This window comes from Zingiber officinale, chromosome 10B (assembly GCF_018446385.1).
Source record: "Zingiber officinale cultivar Zhangliang chromosome 10B, Zo_v1.1, whole genome shotgun sequence".
NCBI classification, from domain to species: Eukaryota; Viridiplantae; Streptophyta; class Magnoliopsida; order Zingiberales; family Zingiberaceae; genus Zingiber; species Zingiber officinale.
This window is the reverse complement of record NC_056005.1, coordinates 68,719,567-68,738,986: the sequence shown is the minus strand read 5'-3', so window position 1 is coordinate 68,738,986 and position 19,420 is coordinate 68,719,567. Positions and strand designations below refer to the sequence as shown.

The following is a 19,420-nucleotide window of genomic DNA, read 5'->3' as shown; positions in this document are numbered from 1 at the left end:
GGCAATTGTATTCTCTTTATAGGCATTCCCCGCTCGGAGGGTTTATAGACGTCGGCTCGTCTCTCGATATTTAACGTCGGAGCTCGACGGCCTTCCGCTCGGACGTTTATAGACGCCGGCTCGTCTCTCGATTTTTAACGTCGGAGCTCGACGGTCTTCCGCTCGGACGTTTATAGACGCCGGCTCGTCTCTCGATATTTAACGTCGGAGCTCGACGGTCTTCCGCTCGTCTCTCGATTTTAACGCCGGAGCTCGACGGTCTTCCGCTCGGATGTTTATAGACGCCGGCTCGTCTCTCGATATTTAACGTCGGAGCTCGACGGCCTTCCGCTCGGACGTTTATAGACGCCGGCTCATCTCTCGATTTTTAACGTCGGAGCTCGACGGTCTTCCGCTCGGAGGGTTTATAGACGCCGGCTCGTCTCTCGATATTTAACGTCGGAGCTCGATGGTCTTCCGCTAGGATGTTTATAGACGCCGGCTCGTCTCTCGATATTTAACGTCGGAGCTCGACGGTCTTCCGCTCGGACGTTTATAGACGCCGGCTCGTCTCTCGATTTTTAACGTCGGAGCTCGACGGTCTTCCGCTCGGAGGGTTTATAGACGCCGGCTCGTCTCTCGATATTTAACGTCGGAGCTCGACGGTCTTCCACTCGGAGGGTTTATAGACGCCGGCTTGTCTCTCGATATTTAATGTCGGAGCTCGATGGCCTTCTGCTCGGACGTTTATAGACACCAGCTCGTCTCTCGATTTTTAACGTCGGAGCTCGACGGCCTTCCGCTCGAATGTTTATAGACGCTGGCTCGTCTCTCGATTTTTAACGTCGGAGCTCGACGGTCTTCTGCTCGGAGGGTTTATAGGCGGCTCGTCTCGATTTTAACGCCGGAGCTCGGCGGTCTTCCGCCGGAGGGTTTATAGACGCCAGCTCCTCTCGATATTTAACGTCGGAGCTCGACGGTCTTCCGCTCGAACGTTTATAGACGCGCTCGCCTCGATATTTAACGTGAGCTCGGCGGTCTTCCGCTCGGACGTTTATAGACGTCGGCTCGCCTCTCGATATTTAACGTCGGAGCTCAACGGTCTTCCGCTCGGACGTTTATATACGCCGGATCGCCTCGATATTTAACGCCGGAGCTCGACGGTCTTCCGCTTCGGACGCTTATAGACGCTCGTCTCTCGATATTTAACGTCGGAGCTCGACGGTCTTCCGCCGGACGTTTATAGACGCGGCTCGTCTCTCGATATTTAACGCCGGAGCTCGACGGTCTTTATAGACGCTGGCTCGCCTCTCGATATTTAACGTTGGAGCTCGGCGGTCTTCCGCTCGGAGGGTTTATAGTGCTCGTCTCTCGATTTTAACGTCGGAGGTCTTCCTGGCTAATTTTTAACACAGCCGCTCGGCAGGAATGATAGCCATCCTTTTAATTCATTTCTGCTTCCTGCATTACAAGGACATGGGCAACTAGAATATACATAAATATGTGTTACACCAGTGCACCTTTCATCCGGCACGATAAGGCTGGAGATGATTCGTACTCCATGGCCGATCCAGCTGCCGTCCGTCCTCATCTTCCAGATAGTAAGCGCCCGAGCGGAGCTTTTCGATAACCTTGAAGGAGCCCGCCCACGGAGCTTCAAGCTTGCCGACGTCGCCGACCGGCTTGACTTTCTTCCAGACAAGATTGCCAACCTGGAATGATCTGGGGATTACGCGGTGGTTATAGTTTTGCTTCATCCGCTGCCGGTATGCCATCAGCCGAACGGACGCCTTGGCTCTTTCTTCTTCGACCAAATCCAGCTCCATGTTCCTCCACTCGGCATTGTCCTCATCATAATTTTGGATCCGAGCGGATTCGACGCCGACTTCAACAGGAATGACCGCTTCACCGCCATACACCAAGTGGAAGGGCGTGACGCCCGTCCCTTCCTTTGGAGTCGTTCGGATGGCCCATAAGACGCCCGGCACTTCATCTACCCAACTTCCTCCCAAGTGATCGAGCCGGGTGCGCAGAATGCAAAGAATCTCCCGATTGGCTACTTCAGCTTGACCGTTGCTTTGGGGATAGGCTACAGATGTGAAGTGCTGCTCGATGCCGTAGCTTTTGCACCAGTCTTCAAACAACTTTCCTGTGAACTGCCTTCTGTTGTCGGAAATCAGTCGGCGAGGGATGCCGAACCGACAGATGATGTGTTGCCATATGAACTTTTTGACCATTTGTTCGGTGATCCTGGCTAGCGGCTCGGCTTCCACCCACTTGGAAAAATAATCGACCGCCACTAGTAGAAATTTCCGCTGTCCGGTCGCCATAGGCAATGGACCAACGATATCCATTCCCCATTGGTCGAACGGACATGAGACCGTCGATGTCTTCATTTCCTCTGCCGGTCGGTGATAGAAGTTGTGGTATTTCTGGCACGAAAGGCACGTCGACACGGTCCTCGCGGCATCTGCTTGTAAGGTCGGCTAGAAGTACCCAGCCAACAGGATCTTCTTAGCCAGCGATCGTCCGCCCGGATGCCCCCCGCAGGATCCTTGATGCACTTCTTAGAGGATATACACCGCGTCTTCCGGGCTCACGCATTTTAGTAACGGGCGGGAGAAAGCCTTCTTGTAGAGCTGATCGCCGATGAGTGTGAACCGACCGGCTCTCCTCCTTAGCAGCTGAGCTTCATTCTGATCGGACGATGTGGCGCCCGAGCGCAGAAACTCCATGATGGGTGTCCTCCAGTCGCTCGGAAATGCGAGGCCCTCCATCCGATCGACATGCGCCACCAAAGATACTTGTTCAATTGGCTGCTGAATGGCGATCGACGTCATTGAACTTGCAAGCTTGGCTAACTCATCAGCCGCTTGGTTCTCCGCTCGGGGTATCTTTTGGATGATAACTTCTCTGAAGTCAGTCTTGAGCTTCTCGAAGGCTTGAGCGTAAAGCTTGAGCCGATCGTTGTTGATTTCAAAGGTGCCTGTCAGCTGCTGAGCGGCCAATTGGGAGTCTGAATGGAGTGTTACCCGTCCGGCACCTACATGCCGGGCGGCCTGTAAGCCGGCTATGAGGGCCTCATATTCTGCTTCGTTGTTTGTAGCTTTATAATCCAGCCGGACGGATAAGTGCACCTTTTCTTCTTGAGGGGAGAGCAACAGTATCCCAATCCCGCTTCCGAGCCGAGTGGATGATCCATCCACAAATATTCTCCACATAGCTTCCGGCTCTGAATTCTGAACTTCAGTCACAAAATCCGCCAAGGACTGCGCTTTGATTGCCGAGCGGTGCTGGTATTGGATGTCAAATTCACTTAACTCCGTCGTCCATTTAATGAGCCGCCCGGACGCTTCTGGATTCAGCAATACATGCCCGAGCGGGCTATTGGTTTTGACAATGATAGTATGCGCCAGGAAATATGGACGAAGGCGCCGAGCGGCGAGGACCAAAGCGAAAGCTAGCTTTTCGAGCCCAGTGTAGTGAGATTCAGCATCTTTTAAAATGTGACTAAGGAAATACATAGGCTCCTCTCCGCTCGCCCTTACCAGTGCTGAGCCGATTGCCTGCTCGGTCGAGGATAGATAAATACAAAGTGGCTCACCAATAGTCGGCTTGGCTAATACCGGGAGAGAATTCAGATATGCCTTTAAATCTTCGAACGCCCGGTCGCATTCTTCGTCCCAGTGAAATTTTGTAGCCTTGCGTAAGATCTTGAAAAAAGGGAGGCTCCGGTCGGCAGTTTTGGAGATGAATCGGGACAGGGCGGTTATCCGACCGGTCAAACGTTGCACTTCCCTTGTATTTCTTGGAGGCGGCATGTCTTGTAGAGCTTTCACCTTGCTGGGATTTGCTTCGATTCCCCGCTCGGTCACTATGTATCCTAGAAAACGCCCTCCTTTTGCTCCGAACAGGCACTTCTGGAGATTTAGCTTGCCTCCATATTTGCGCAGCGTTCGGAAGGTTTCCTCCATGTCTTTGAAGAGATCGGCCGCTCGGACGGTCTTGATGAGAATGTCGTCCACATAAACTTCCAGATTTCGCCCGATCTGTTCTCAGAATACTTTATTCATCAAGCGCTGATATGTGGCCCCCGCATTCTTCAATCCGAATGACATCACATTATAGCAATAAGTGCCATCGGCCGTCACGAAGCTGACTTTTTCTTGATCTTCACGAGCGAGCGGCACTTGGTGATAGCCCTGGTAGGCGTCGAGCATACAGATTAATTCACAGCCGGCCGTAGAGTCCACCAGCTGATCTATCCGGGGCAGAGGATAAAAATCTTTCGGGCAAGCTTTGTTGAGATCCCGAAAATCTACGCACACTCTCCACTTGTTGTCTGGCTTGGAGACTAATACTACGTTAGCCAACCAGCTCTGGAACTACACCTCGCGTATATAGCCGGCCTCTAGAAGTTTTTCCACCTCCGCTCGGATGATGGAATTCTGCTCGGCGCTGAAGTCCCTTTTTCTTTGCTTTACTGGCCGTGCGTCAGGTCAGACATGTAGCTCATGCTGCGCTATGCTCGGCGAAATTCCAGGCAGCTCATGCGTCAACCAGACGAAGACATCGTGATTCCTTCGGAGACATTGGATCACCTCCTCTTTTCGATTCGCCTCCAGATCGGACGCGATGAAGGTCGTAGCTTCCGATCGGGTCGGGTGTATCCGTACTTCCTCTTTTTCTTCATAAACTAAAGAGGGAGGCTTTTCTATGATGGCGTTTACCTCAACCCGGGGCGTTTTTCGAGCGGAATTGGCTTCTATCTCGATGTAGCATCGCCGAGCGGCCAGTTGATCTCCCCGTACTTCTCCCACTTTGTCTTCTACGGGGAACTTGATCTTCTGGTGGAAGGTGGAGACGGCCGCTCAGAACTCGCTGAGCATCGGTCGTCCCAAAATGACATTGTAGGACGAAGCAGAGTCGACCACCACGAAGTTTGCTGTCCTTGTCCTCCTTAGCGGCTCTTCTCCCAGCGAGATAGCCAGACGGATTTGTCCGACCGGCAGGACTTCATTGCCCGTAAACCCGTAAAGGGGGGTTGTCATGGGCAGTAGCTCGGCTCGATCAATTTGCAGCTGATCGAATGCTTTCTTGAAGATGATGTTGACCGAGCTCCCTGTATCAATAAACACGCGGTGGATAGTATAATTCGCTATTACCACTTTGATGAGGAGAGCGTCGTCATGCGGCACTTCGACCCCTTCCAAGTCTCTGGGCCCGAAGCTTATCTCGGGTCCGCTCGCCCTTTCCTGACTGCAGCCGACCGCATGAATCTGGAGCTGTCGGATGCTCGCCTTCCTCGCTCGGTTGGAGTCTCCTCCGGTCGGCCCACCAGCAATGATATTGATCTCGCCTCGGGAAGTATTGCTTCTATTTTCTTCTTCCCGAGCGGACGGTCGAGACCGTTCTCTGGACGTTCGGCGATTCTCCTGCCTTGGGGAGCGATGCCGATCGGGAGTCTGTTGCTGTCGCCTATCAGCTTGCGTCCGATCGGCTTCATGAGTTCTTTGTCGCCTGTCGACTGAGGAAGACCGTCGGCCGCCGTTCCGAGGCACGGGGTGAGCCACGAAGGGAAGACTTCGACAATCCCTTGTGTTGTGCGTATCCATCCGGTGGAAGGAGCAGAACATCGGGGTCCATTTCTTCTTTGGCTTGGGCCGGGCGGCCGCTACCTCTTGCACGTGGGTCCTCACATGAGGGGAGCGAATTGCTTCGGCCCTTGGTCCTCTTGGCGATTGATGAGCGGCGGGAGGCTTCCGCTCGGCAGGTTGAGCCCTATCAGTCGGAGCTTCCTTTCTTCGAGCCGCTTGAGCCTCTTCCACGTTGATGTACTCGTTGGCTCGGTGCAGCATATGGTCATAGTCTCGAGGCGGCTTCTGAACGAGCGAGCGGAAGAAGTCCCCGTCCATGAGGCCTTGCGTAAAAGCGTTCATCATTGTCTCTGAGGTGGCCGTTGGAATATCCATGGCTACCTGATTAAACCGCTGGATATAAGCTCTGAGCGGCTCTCTTGGCTCCTGTTTGATGGCAAACAAACTAACACTAGTTTTCTGATAGCACCAACTGCTTGCGAAGTGGTGGAGGAAGGCCGTCCGGAAATCCTTGAAGCTTGTGATGGATCCGTCCGGCAGCCTCCTAAACCACCATTGAGCCGATCCCGCGAGAGTAGTAAGAAAAACTCGGCATTTCACTCCATCTGTGTATTGATGGAGCGTAGCTGTATTATCAAACTTACCCAGATGATCATCTGGGTCGGTTGTCCCATTATACTTGCCAATCGTCGGAGGCACGTAGTGCTTCAGCAGAGGATCTCGTAGAATAGCCTCTCCGCAAGTGTACAGAAATGTCGCAAGTAATATAAAAGATTATCGTATCCACAGGGACTGGAATAAGCACTAGAAATGTCTCAATGCGAATTAGCTAAACAACTATCCAATTGTTTCAAAAGCAAAGTAAAGGTAATCAAATCTAATATTAAAGATCAACAAACAAGAGTTTAGAGTTTTTGGTTATGATAAAGGAAGATTCTAGGAGTTTCGGTTTCTTTGTAAGATTTCTTGAATGTAAATGGTTCACCAATTCTTATCCCTCAATTACCAAACATGTAGAAAGTTGCCGGTTCCCTCTTGCAATAGACAACCGGCTAAGGACTGAGAAATGTATCTAAATAGGATTAATTAGACATGAACCTATGTTGTCCTTACACAGAAGTGCACCTATTACTATGCCTTCCTCGGATATCAACGTAGAAGCCCACGACTCATTAATCTATCAAGATACAAGAAGCTAATCATAAAATCCATCCTACTCTCTTGAATATCCCTATTTCCTCTTCAAGATTATCTCTCAAACGTCCTTACACGGGCTTGCACTTGTATGGATCCCTCGGATGATCGAGTGAGAGTTTATCTTTACAAAGTCCATAAGAAATCCAAACAATCAATCAAGAATGAGAATTAAGCACAAATCACCATCAATCATTCAAGATCTAATTGATACAAGCAAGATAATGTCATTGAAACAAGAAAATGGCAAATCCATAAGAGATTACATCAATCCATCATACAAAAACTCCCTTAATCCTAGAATACAAGATCTACTCCATGAATCGAGGAAGAAAATCCGAAGAAATAGAGATTACAAGCTCTCCTTGAATCCCCAATCCAAGAAAACAAGAAGAGGGGGAAAGAGAAAACTTATCTACGAAGAAGCTTTGTCTTCGGATCCAATCCTCGCTCCGGAGTCGAAATCGTCGAGATCTCCCTTAGAATCGCCCAGAAATCCTCCAAAGAATGGGAGGAAACCACCAAATCTTATTTTCTCCCAAAGGGGGAGATATCCCCTTTCAATTCATGAAGGAAGGTTTAAATAGAGGAGGGAATTGGGCGACACACGGCCCCTCGACACGACCGTGTGAGATCCACACGGCCATGTCCAGTTCCTTCTCTGCCAATGCTGCACGGCCGTGTGGTGCACACGGCCAAAGACCCTTCTGCTCTCTGGAAATGCTACACGGCCGTGTGGTGCACACGGCCACCTCACACGGCCGTGTAGATCCACACGGCCACCACCTGCTTGGCCTCTGGAAACCTCACATGGCCGTGTAGATTTACACGGCCATGTAAGGTTTCAGCACTAGATGCCATACATGGCCGTGTGCAGCTCACACCCCCTTGCATGGCCCTTGCACACCCTTTGTCTTAGCTTTGAATAGTTATGTTTCATTGCAACATCTTTTAGGCCACCAAGATGGGGTTTTCTCCTGTTGAAGTCTTCATCAAAGTTGTAGATCTTGAAGTTATCTACAAGTCGGTATAAAGAAAAACCCAAATCTCCAACCGAGCACAAAGTTATGGCTGTTTTAGTTTTAGTGTGCAGTGCAGAAAACCTCACACGCCCGTGTGAGGTTCACACGGCCATGTGAAGTTCACACGGCCCCAACATGACCCCTACACGGCCTTAACACTCCCATGTGAGTTCTACACGGCCAGAACATGAAGAAAACATAGTTTTGCATGCCCATGTCACTCTGGAAGCTCTAGACTTCATTTAAATTCTGTTTTTGCTCCAAATCACGTCCTATCAATCAAAATAAGCAAAGAGTAGATCTCCGAACAGAATATAATGAAAGTATGATATTCTAATGAAATAGGGTGCAATAAACATAGATTATGCCAATGAAATATAAGTAGATGAGCGTCAAAGTATGCATAAAAGAGTATATAATCTACGCACATCACACCCCCAGACTTAAACCTTTGCTTGTCCTTAAGCAAAATGCTGCAGTCTAAATTCTTATGTTCTACAACATATTCATAAAACCTAGTGCACTTTCCTAATTCTATTAAAAAGTTTCATTAACAAGCGTGATCATGGAAACAAGTAAAGTATGGTTCAAGCATAAGAATCTTGTGCACAGTGTAAAAGTAACTCAACACCCTTCAAGTTTCAATCCATGTCCTAGTCAAGTCGTCATCAAATTTGAATTTCTAATGTTTCCAGTGAAAGACAAGTAACCAGTGATAGACACTTACTCACCATTCACTTGGTTCATATTTCTCAACTAATCCAAGGTCTCAAAGGTGTGCTCAATCTCAAGGGAAGCTAAGCAGTCATTTCCCCAGTAACCTAACTCGGTCTCAAAGGGGTGGCTTGCTAGATTCCACTCATGACAACTGTTTTTTATATCCTTTTTTTTTTTTTTATAAGTGTTTGCATTGTGCAAAACTTATTCATAAATGTACTTTTAGCACACATGTTGGGATATTTTGATTTTTCCAAATGAGCTTTAATGATTTGAGCCTCATCCAGTAACCAAAATGAAAGTTGAGAAATCACCATGGAAACCAAGTACTAAGCAAACAAGATGAATCATGACTATTTCAATAACATCAACTATTCAAGCATCAAGCACAAGTGTAGTGAAGATAAAATCCTTAAGGTTGAACCAAAACTAAAACTCATCACAATGAGATTCTTAGCTTATTAATGCTTCCCAAGATAGAAAAAAGAACTACACAAAGTTTACTACTAGCATCATTCGAACATCATGAATCAAGCCAATAATCGTGCTAACATTTCACTTGAATCCAAGAAAGCATATAAGTGAAGTTTTGATGTTCTCAATATGTATGCCACAAAAAATCAAAACACAATGCAAGACATAAGCAAAAACAAAAACAAACAAAGCAAATCAAATGCATCTAATGCATCCCCCCAGACTTAAATTTTTCATTGTCCCAATGAAAACTAAAAACAATGTGGAGGAGATTTTAAAAGAAGTTACCAAGTGATGAGCTCCAAATGGTTGACGTTCATGTTTTTAAAGATACTCCTCTATCCAATACTCACATTCCTCCACAACTTTGAATTCTACAACAATAAGATAGACAAGAAAAATTAAGTAGAGGATACATGTTTATTATAAAGAGAGAACTAAAGACATAAAAGAAAATAAGGAAAATGAACTTGGGTTGCCTCCCAAGAAGCGCTTGTTTAAGGTCATTAGCTCGACCACCTCATTAGATTCATCTAAATCTTGCTCTTGGAGGGGTAAGATATTTTAGAACCCTCCTACCAATGGCTCTTATTATGGAGGGAGCTTTCATCAAAGGAGCTACAAAGTAAAGTATAACTCTCTCCATCTTCGTCTTCTTGGAAATTTTTTCAGGTGGTCGAAGACGGTTCAGATTGAGCTTCCAATTATTGGCCCATGTGAAATCTGCACATCCAAAAGAAAAACAAATCTCCCACAAGCATGTTATATAGTATAGAGCTAGAACCATATCAAGATAAGATGAATAAGTAATAAAAACTGAATCACATCCAACAAAGTCAATTATAGGTACCTCCATAAAGTTTTCCAAAAGATCACAAGAAATACTAACCTTACTTTGTTGAGAAATATCTGAAATTTCTAAACATGTAGATGTGACTTCCTCTGAATCAAATGATGGTTCTGGCTCTAGCTTAGGTGTTGATGATATCAATGATGATGATTCTCGAGACTCTAATAGCTCTGTATAAGTCCCTACACATTGTTCCACAACATGATCAATTCTTAAAACCTCTAAGGGTTGTCTTGACAAAGGTGGTGATCCTTGAGATGCTGCTTCCACAACACAGCTCCCTACACATTCTTCCATATCATCATCATCAACACATACATCAAAAAATAAACCAACATCTATGTCCTCAATAGGAGAATCAATAACAAGAGGATCAATAACTTCACTTGCAGTTTTAAGTTGATCTACCACATCACATTCATCATCTGAAAATTCAATGTCACTATAACACCTTATAAAATTTTGAGGTAGATCTGAAAACTTATTTACCACTACATTATCAATAAAATCCTCATCTGAAAAATCTTCATCTTCATATATATTCAAAAATCTACACTCAACCATATTAGTGTCACAGGATTTGCCGAAGTCTTTATTTTCATTGACCCCCACTAACCTTTGTGGAAAAGGAACCCTTAGTGAAGGTCCTAGGAAAGACTGAACTCCCTTTTTCCCAAATTCCCTTTGGGCTTTTGGAGGAGGTCCAACTTGCTTATCTAATGTTGGTGTGATTAATCGTTGAGGGAAAGGTACTTCTGGCCTTTGGGAATTTCCTAGATAAATGGAATTGAGTTCTTGTGATCTTCTATTATTCTTCTCCTCAATTCTAAACATGTCATTCTTCAGAAGTTCTTCATGATTTTTGCCACTTCTCAACCCCACATCATCACACTTTTCATTGGATCTTGACTGTGTAGGAGGGGGATCTTCTTTAAACCATTTTGAAACAATTCTATCAAGCTTTGCCCCCAAATGTTTGAACTCCTCACTCTGTGACTTGTGAATTTCAACATTTTTAGGTGGTTGAATTTCATTTTGTTTGTGACACTCTTACAATGCCTTCATTTGAATATCTGAGGGAAATTCCATCCAACTTTTGTTCGACCATTCACGGAGGTTCAATGTCACTTGATCAATTAACAAATAAGCTTCATCTACACTTTTGTCCATAAAAGAACCTCCAGCTGATGAATCCAATAAAGCCTTGTCTGAGAAAGAAATTCCCCCATAGAATATGTGCAAAATCAACCATTTTTCAAAACCATGATGAGGGCACTGTCTTTGAAGACTCTTGAATCTATCCCATGCTTCAAATAATGATTCTCCATATGCCTGAGCAAAATTTGTTATACAATTCCTCATATACACCGTTCTACTTGGAGGGAAAAAATGATTCAGAAATTGCTTCTCCAATTGTTCCCAACTTGTGATGCTTTGAGGACAGAGAGAATATAGCCAAGTCCTTGCTTTATCCTTGATACTGAAAGGAAATGTCATCAATCAAACTGCATTTGCTGATACTCCTTCGCATTTCACCAAATCACAAATCTCTAAAAATGTTTCAAGATGCAGATAAGGACTTTTTGATACTTCTCCTCCAAATTTGTGACCTTGTATCATGAAAATTATCTCTGGGTCTAGTTGGAAACTTTCTGCTTCAATTTGAGGTTGCACAATGGGAGATAAAAATCTTGCAGAAAAGGGTGTAGAAAAATTTCTCATGGGTCTGCTTGACATGTTAGTGCTCATGGATATTCAAGAAGAAAAATAAAATTATCAAGAATCAAAGACAAGAAATAAAATGCAATATGAAAAGCAAGAAAGCAAATGCAGAATTTAAATTGCAAGAAAGAAAGTGCATAATGAAAACAAGAAAGAAAAGATAAAAGGAAAAAGAAAAATATCTAGAATAATTCATATGCTAAAAATTGCAAGATATGTTTACAAAAGAAAATAAGAAAGAAACTAGATCAAAAGAGAAAACAGAGAAAAGTTAGATTAGAGTGCTAGAAATCAAGAATGCAAAGTTAGAATTAGAATTAGAATTGCAACAAAAAGAATTGTCAAGAATGTTATTCAAGAAAAGAAAAGCTTATAGAAACAGGATTCTAAAGTTACAACTATGAAAATGTAAAGAAAGAAAGAAAAGTTATGTTTAGTCTAACTCAATTGATAATTCCTAATGTTATAGCGCAGTCCCCGGCAACGGCGCCAAAAAACTTGTTACTCTACGCAAGTGTACTGAAATGTCGCAAGTAATATAAAAGATTATCGTATCCACAGGGACTGGAATAAGCACTAGAAATGTCTCAATGCGAATTAGCTAAACAACTATCCAATTGTTTCAAAAACAAAGTAAAGGTAATCAAATCTAATATTAAAGATCAACAAACAAGAGTTTAGAGTTTTGGGTTATGATAAAGGAAGATTCTAGGAGTTTCGGTTTCTTTGTAAGATTTCTTGAATGTAAATGGTTCACCAATTCTTATCCCTCAATTGCCAAACATGTAGAAAGTTGCCGGTTCCCTCTTGCAATAGACAACCGGCTAAGGACTGAGAAATGTATCTAAATAGGATTAATTAGACATGAACCTATGTTGTCCTTACACAGAAGTGCACCTATTACTATGCCTTCCTCGGATATCAACGTAGAAGCCCACGACTCATTAATCTATCAAGATACAAGAAGCTAATCATAAAATCCATCCTACTCTCTTGAATATCCCTATTTCCTCTTCAAGATTATCTCTCAAACGTCCTTACACGGGCTTGCACCTGTCACGTGGATCCCTCGGATGATCGAGTGAGAGTTTATCTTTACAAAGTCCATAAGAAATCCAAACAATCAATCAAGAATGAGAATTAAGCACAAATCACCATCAATCATTCAAGATCTAATTGATACAAGCAAGATAATGTCATTGAAACAAGAAAATGGCAAATCCATAAGAGATTACATCAATCCATCATACAAATACTCCCTTAATCCTAGAATACAAGATCTACTCCATGAATCGAGGAAGAAAATCCGAAGAAATAGAGATTACAAGCTCTCCTTAAATCCCCAATCCAAGAAAACAAGAAGAGGGGGAAAGAGAAAACTTATCTACGAAGAAGCCTTGTCTTCGGATCCAATCCTCGCTCCGGAGTCGAAATCGTCGAGATCTCCCTTAGAATCGCCCAGAAATCCTCCCAAGAATGGGAGGAAACCACCAAATCTTGCTTTCTCCCAAAGGGGGAGAGATCCCCTTTCAATTCATGAAGGAAGGTTTAAATAGAGGAAGGAATCGGGCGCCACACGGCCCCTCGACACGGCCGTGTGAGATCCACACGGCCATGTCCAGTTCCTTCTCTGCCAATGCTGCATGGCCGTGTGGTGCACACGTCCAAAGACCCTTCTGCTCTCTGGAAATGCTACACGGCCGTGTGGTGCACACGGCCACCACCTGCTTGGCCTCTGGAAACCTCACACGGCCGTGTAGATCCACACGGCCACCACCTGCTTGGCCTCTGGAAACCTCACATGGTCATGTAGATTTACACGGCCATGTAAGGTTTCAGCACTAGATGCCATACATGGCCGTGTGCAGCTCACACCCACTTGCATGGCCCTTGCACACCCTTTGTCTTAGCTTTGAATAGTTATGTTTCATTGAAACATCTTTTAGGCCACCAATATGGGGTTTTCTCCCGTTGAAGTCTTCATCAAAGTTGTAGATCTTGAAGTTATCTACAAGTCGGTATAAAGAACAGCCCAAATCTCCAACCGAGCACAAAGTTATGGCCATTTTAGTTTTAGTCTGCAGTGTAGAAAACCTCACACGCCCGTGTGAGGTTCACACGGCCTTCACACGGCCATGTGAAGTTCACACGGCCCCAACATGACCCCTACACGGCCTTAACACTCCCATGTGAGTTCTACACGGCTAGAACATGAAGAAAACATAGTTTTGCATGCCCATGTCACTCTGGAAGCTCTAGACTTCATTTAAACTCTGTGTTTGCTCCAAATCACGTCCTATCAATCAAAATAAGCAAAGAGTAGATCTCCGAACAGAATATAATGAAAGTATGATATTCTAATGAAATAGGGTGCAATAAACATAGATTATGCCAATGAAATACAAGTAGATGAGCGTCAAAGTATGCATAAAAGAGTATATAATCTACGCACATCACAGCTCGACCAAACTTAATCATTCGCTCCTTTTCCTCGCCCTTGGAGGACAGATATACTTTTCATTTCCGTTGGGAGATCTTCTCCCAACATCTTCCACCACATTGTCTCCTTCATTTGGTGGCCTACCATGAGGATGGAAATTCCATTCCTCAAGTTTATAAATGCTTGTCCTGCTACAAGCATTTAAGAGAGACGAGACATGGTTAGAGATATTAGATAAATCATATTCCAACTTTTCCTTACCAATTACCAAAGAAAGCTTATGATTTTTGACATCAATTATAGCTCCAGCTATAGCAAGGAAAGGTCTTCCTAATATGATAGGAATCCTAGGGTCCTCTTCCATGTCCAACACGACAAAATCTGTGGGAATAACATTCCCATCCACCTCTACCGGCACATCCTCTATAATACCCAAAGGGTACCTGCAGGAATGATCGGCAAGTTGAAGTGCCATAGTAGTACGTTTAATGTTTTTGAGACCTAATTTATTACAAATTGAATAGGGAATGAGGCTAACACTCGCCCCCAAATCACAAAAAGCTTTTTCAAAAAATTCTTTTCCTATGTTGCAAGGAATATAAAAGCTCCCTAGGTCCTTCAGTTTTGGAGAAGTGTTCTTCTCAAAAATAGCACTACATTCCTCACTAAGCGCAATGGTCTCGACCTCTCCTCTTCTTCTCTTATTTGACATGAGATCCTTCAGAAATTTGGCAAATCTAGGCATTTGTAGAATAGCATCAATAAGAGGTACCTCTACGCAAATTTCCTTAACCTTTTCTAGAAACTTGCCAAATTCTTCATCCTTCTTGAGCATTGTAAGTCTCTGAGGAAAAGGGACAGCCTTGCTCTGATGATTCAGTGGAAGAGTCTCTTCAACCTCAATAGTACTCTCCTCATTAGCTTGAATCTGATTCGGTATAGGAGGAGGGAGCTCTTCTTCTTTTTGTATCCCTTTTGAAGCAGTCACTTGGGAGTCTCCCAAGGTCCGTCCGCTCCTAAGCTCAATCCTATTGCAATGCTCCATAGGATTCACATCAGGTTTTCCTGGAAGTTGTCCTGGTGCTCTGGATGATGAGGAAGCTAGTTGGGAAATTTGACTATCCTGAATCTTTTGATGCTTTTCAGAATTATCCATTCTCTGAATGAGCTTTGCTATATCTTGCTTCATTTCATTCTGAGTTGAGATAATTTCTTCAAGCATCTTTTCAACATTTGACTTTGGTAAGCCTTGAGAAGATAGATGTTGAAAATTTTGTTGCCCAGCTTGAAAATTTGGTCTTGCCCCCATAGATGGTCCTTGATCTTGATTATTTCTGTAAGAAAAATTTGGATGACTCTTCCATCCAGGGTTATAAGTATTTGAATATGGGTTGTTCTGCCTTTGATTGTAACTCATGATTGCATCACATTGTTCAAGTTGATTGATTTGTGCAGTGATAGCTCCCAATGGACATGAGTCATTTGAATGCTCTGAACTCCCACATACTTCACAAGATGTACTAATAGCATTGACCATATTAGCACTAGTCCCCATATTCTCAAATTTCTTTGTAAGAGCGTCCAATTTTGCAGACAAAAGAGTGACTGCATCTACATCAAACTTCCCTGATGCTTTAATTGTTGGGTTTACAGAGGAATAGCCACCACTTCTTTCATTTGCCCATTGATGATGATTTTGTGCTACACTTTCAATGATTTCTTCGGCTTCATCTAAGCTTTTGTTCATAAGTGCCCCTCCAGCAGCTGAATCAAGGGACACTTTGGTATGATAATTGATACCATTGTAAAAAGTGTGCAACACTAACCATCTTTCCAACCCATGATGTGGGCATTGTCTGAGCATACTATTATATCTATCCCATGCTTCAAAAAGAGATTCTGAGTCGGTTTGCTTGAAGCTTGCAATTAAATTCCTCATATGAGCTGTTTTGCTTGGTGGATAGAACTTATCAAGAAACTGTTGCTCACACTGCTCCCAAGTGGTGATGCTATTAGGGGCCAAAGAATTCAGCCATTGCTTTGCCCTATCTCTTAAAGAAAACCCAAATAATAATAATCTAACTGCATCTGAAGGAACTCCATTCATTTTCATGGTACCACATATTTCATAAAAGACCTCTAAGTGTTGATTAGGGTCCTCATGAGGTCCTCCACCAAATTGGTTCTGCTGCACCATAGATATAATTGCGGGTTTGATCTCAAAGTTATTAGCTTCCACTGAAGGTCTTGAAATACTAGATCGAAAACCTCCATAATTTTCTCTATTAAATCTGAAAAAACTGCCATCATGCACCTCTGAAAAGTGGCTGGAGCATTACAAAGCCCAAATGGCATCCGACGATAGGCAAAGGTACCATAAGGGCAAGTAAAAGTAGTCTTCTCCTGGTCTTGAGGATGAATTGGAATTTGAAAAAAACCAGAATATCCGTCCAAGTAACAAAAATAAGAATGTTTAGCCAATCTTTCAAACATTTCATCAATAAATGGTAAGGGGAAATGATCCTTACTTGTTTCTTTATTCAACTTCCGATAATCAATGCACATTCGCCACCCCGTCACTGTTCGTGTTGAAATTAGCTTATCATCTTCATTCTTGATAACAGTCATTCCTCCTTTTTTTGGAACCACGTGGACTGGACTCACCCATGCACTATCCGAAATTGGGTAAATAATCCCCGCATCAAGTAGTTTAATCACTTCCTTCTTTACTACCTCTTTTAAATTTGGATTTAGTCTCCTTTGATGCTCAATTGAGTTCTTGTACCCCTCTTCTTAAACCTTTGCTTGTCCTCAAGCAAAATGCTGCAGTCTAAATTCATATGTTCTACAACACATTCATAAAACCCAGTGCACTTTCCTAACTCTATCAAAAAGTTTCATTAACAAGCTTGATCATGGAAACAAGTAAAGTATGGTTCAAGCATAAGAATCTTGTGCGCAGTGTAAAAGTAACTCAACACCCTTCAAGTTTCAATCCATGTCCTAGTCAAGTCGTCATCAAATTTGAATTCCTAATGTTTCCAGTGAAAGACAAGTAACCAGTGATAGGCACTTACTTACCGTTCACTTGGTTCATATTTCTCAACTAACCCAAGGTCTCAAAGGTGTGCTCAATCTCAAGAGAAACTAAACAGTCATTTCCCCAGTAACCTAACTCGGTCTCAAAGGGGTGACTTGCTAGATTCCACTCATGACAACTGTTTTTTATATCCCTTATTGTTTTTTTTTTTTTATAAGTGTTTGCATTGTGCAAAACTTATTCACAAATGTACTTTTAGCACACATGTTGGGATATTTTGATTTTTCCAAATGAGCTTTAATGATTTGAGCCTCATCCAGTAACCAAAATGAAAGTTGAGAGATCACCATGGAAACCAAGTACTAAGCAAACAAGATGAATCATGACTATTTCAATGACATCAACTGTTCAAGCATCAAGCACAAGTGTAGTGAAGATAAAATCCTTAAGGTTGAACCAAAACTAAAACTCATCACCATAAGATTCTTAGCTTATTAATGCTTCCCAAGATAGAAAAAAGAACTACACAAAGTTTACTAGTAGCATCATGTGAACATCATGAATCGAGACAATAATCGTGCTAACATTTCACTTGAATCCAAGAAAGCATATAAGTGAAGATTTGATGTTCTCAAATTTTTTTTTCCATGATTATTTCAAAAACAAGCAAAATAAAGCAACAAGCAACAAGCAAAGAAAATAAGAACCAACATGAAAAACTAATCAAAAACTAAAAACTGAAAACCAAACTAAACAATACATGACACCCCCCCAGACTTAAACTTTTCATCGTCCCGATGAAATCAGTATGGTGGAGGAGGTGGAGGTGGACGAGGGAAAGGAGGTCTACGACGTGGTTGGCCAATAGGAAAACTAGGAAAACCTGGAATCTCACCCAAGGATCTATGATACTCATATAAAGCATCAACTTGTTGGCTAGTAAGCGTCATACTCTGCATAAAATCTCTCATCCTAGCCTGATCAGTATCATAATCCTGCACAAACTCAGCCACTTGACCTTGAAAATTCCTCGTAAATTAAAAATGATTTTGTACCTCCCTAAACTGATCATCAGATAAAGAGAAGCGTCCCTCCAACATTTTTCGTTGGGAATCTTGCTTCTCATGAAGTGATTCTAGAGACGTACGAAAATATGAAAAATCAAACCTAGAAGATCCCGTGCCATATGCAAAAGAATGCCTAGCAGGCTCCATACAACTAGAAGGCTGCGTATGTCCAGATGACGAGGGTTCATTATGTGGCTCAGTGTCTCCAGGTATAGAAGGGTTATCCTCAAAATCTAATTCAGAAATTATCCAATTAGCCCGGTTACGAATAGTAGTTCGTTCAGGAAAAGGAAGGGGTAAAGGAGAACCATTCCTCCTAGGAAACGCGAAACCATTCTCATCCCGAACGATCATTTTCATAGCAAGACATGTATCAATGTCAATCATGTCATTACCATGAATTATTTCCAACCCATCAACATCAAGATTTAAATTACAAGCTATTCGGGTAATCAAACCACCAAAAACAATTGATCCCGATGATGCCCTAGCTGATCTCAATAAGGTTTGAACAAAATGAAAACCAGAGTCAAATTCAACCTTATAAAGCATAGCCCATAAAGCATAAAGCTCTATCTTCTTAACCACCCCATCACTCTCTCCCCTACCAAAAATAGTTTTACTCATGACTCTATGTAGATACCTAAAGATGGAGTTTTGCATATGGGAGGCCTTAGCTCTTGAAGGCTCATAAGGTTGATCTAACCCAGTTATTGCATTCCAAAAATGATTCCAATTAAACCTTGGATCAAACCTACGAGGGCTACCGGTGGTTATTCCAAAACAAGAATTAAAGTCACTAAATGCCCATAGAAATTCTTGATTCATTAATCTAAAAGAGATTTTTCCAAAATAATCATCTTCATTAGTAAAATGGACATCCAATGAACTTAAAAATTCCAAAACAAGACGAGGATATGTAGGCAAATGTGTGTACATAATATCACTCCAATCCAAAAACCCAATCATCAAATCTACATCTTCCCTAATTCCAAGCATATCAAGAACAGTTGGGTCCATATATCTAGTACACACTATCTTTCTATTGACAAGAATTGCAAATCTAGTTACTTGATCATCATTTCTGAACACAATATTGAATTCATTGTCATTACCTTCGTTGCGTGAAGTCCTTTTGCCTTTGCCCTTCACTGGTTGTTTTCCTTTGTCTCTTGATGGCTCCTTCTCTTTGTCTCCACTAGATCCACCACCTCCTTTGCGTAATCTCTTCAAAATATTGGACATCTTGATGAGTTTAGATAGGGGAAGAATTATCTAGAGTTGTGGAACTTCAAAGAACAAAAGATCTTAGGTTAGG

The 19,420-nt window shown here is 43.1% G+C and overlaps 2 non-coding genes across 2 annotated transcripts; both read left to right on the top strand.

Annotated features, from left to right (window-relative positions):
- Positions 1-11,091: 11,091 nt before the first annotated feature.
- On the top strand, positions 11,092-11,197 carry LOC122030760. The gene has a single exon (XR_006125599.1). It is a non-coding gene; the product is annotated as a small nucleolar RNA R71 (small nucleolar RNA).
- Positions 11,198-15,830: 4,633 nt separating this feature from the next.
- On the top strand, positions 15,831-15,936 carry LOC122030712. The gene has a single exon (XR_006125566.1). It is a non-coding gene; the product is annotated as a small nucleolar RNA R71 (small nucleolar RNA).
- Positions 15,937-19,420: the final 3,484 nt, after the last annotated feature.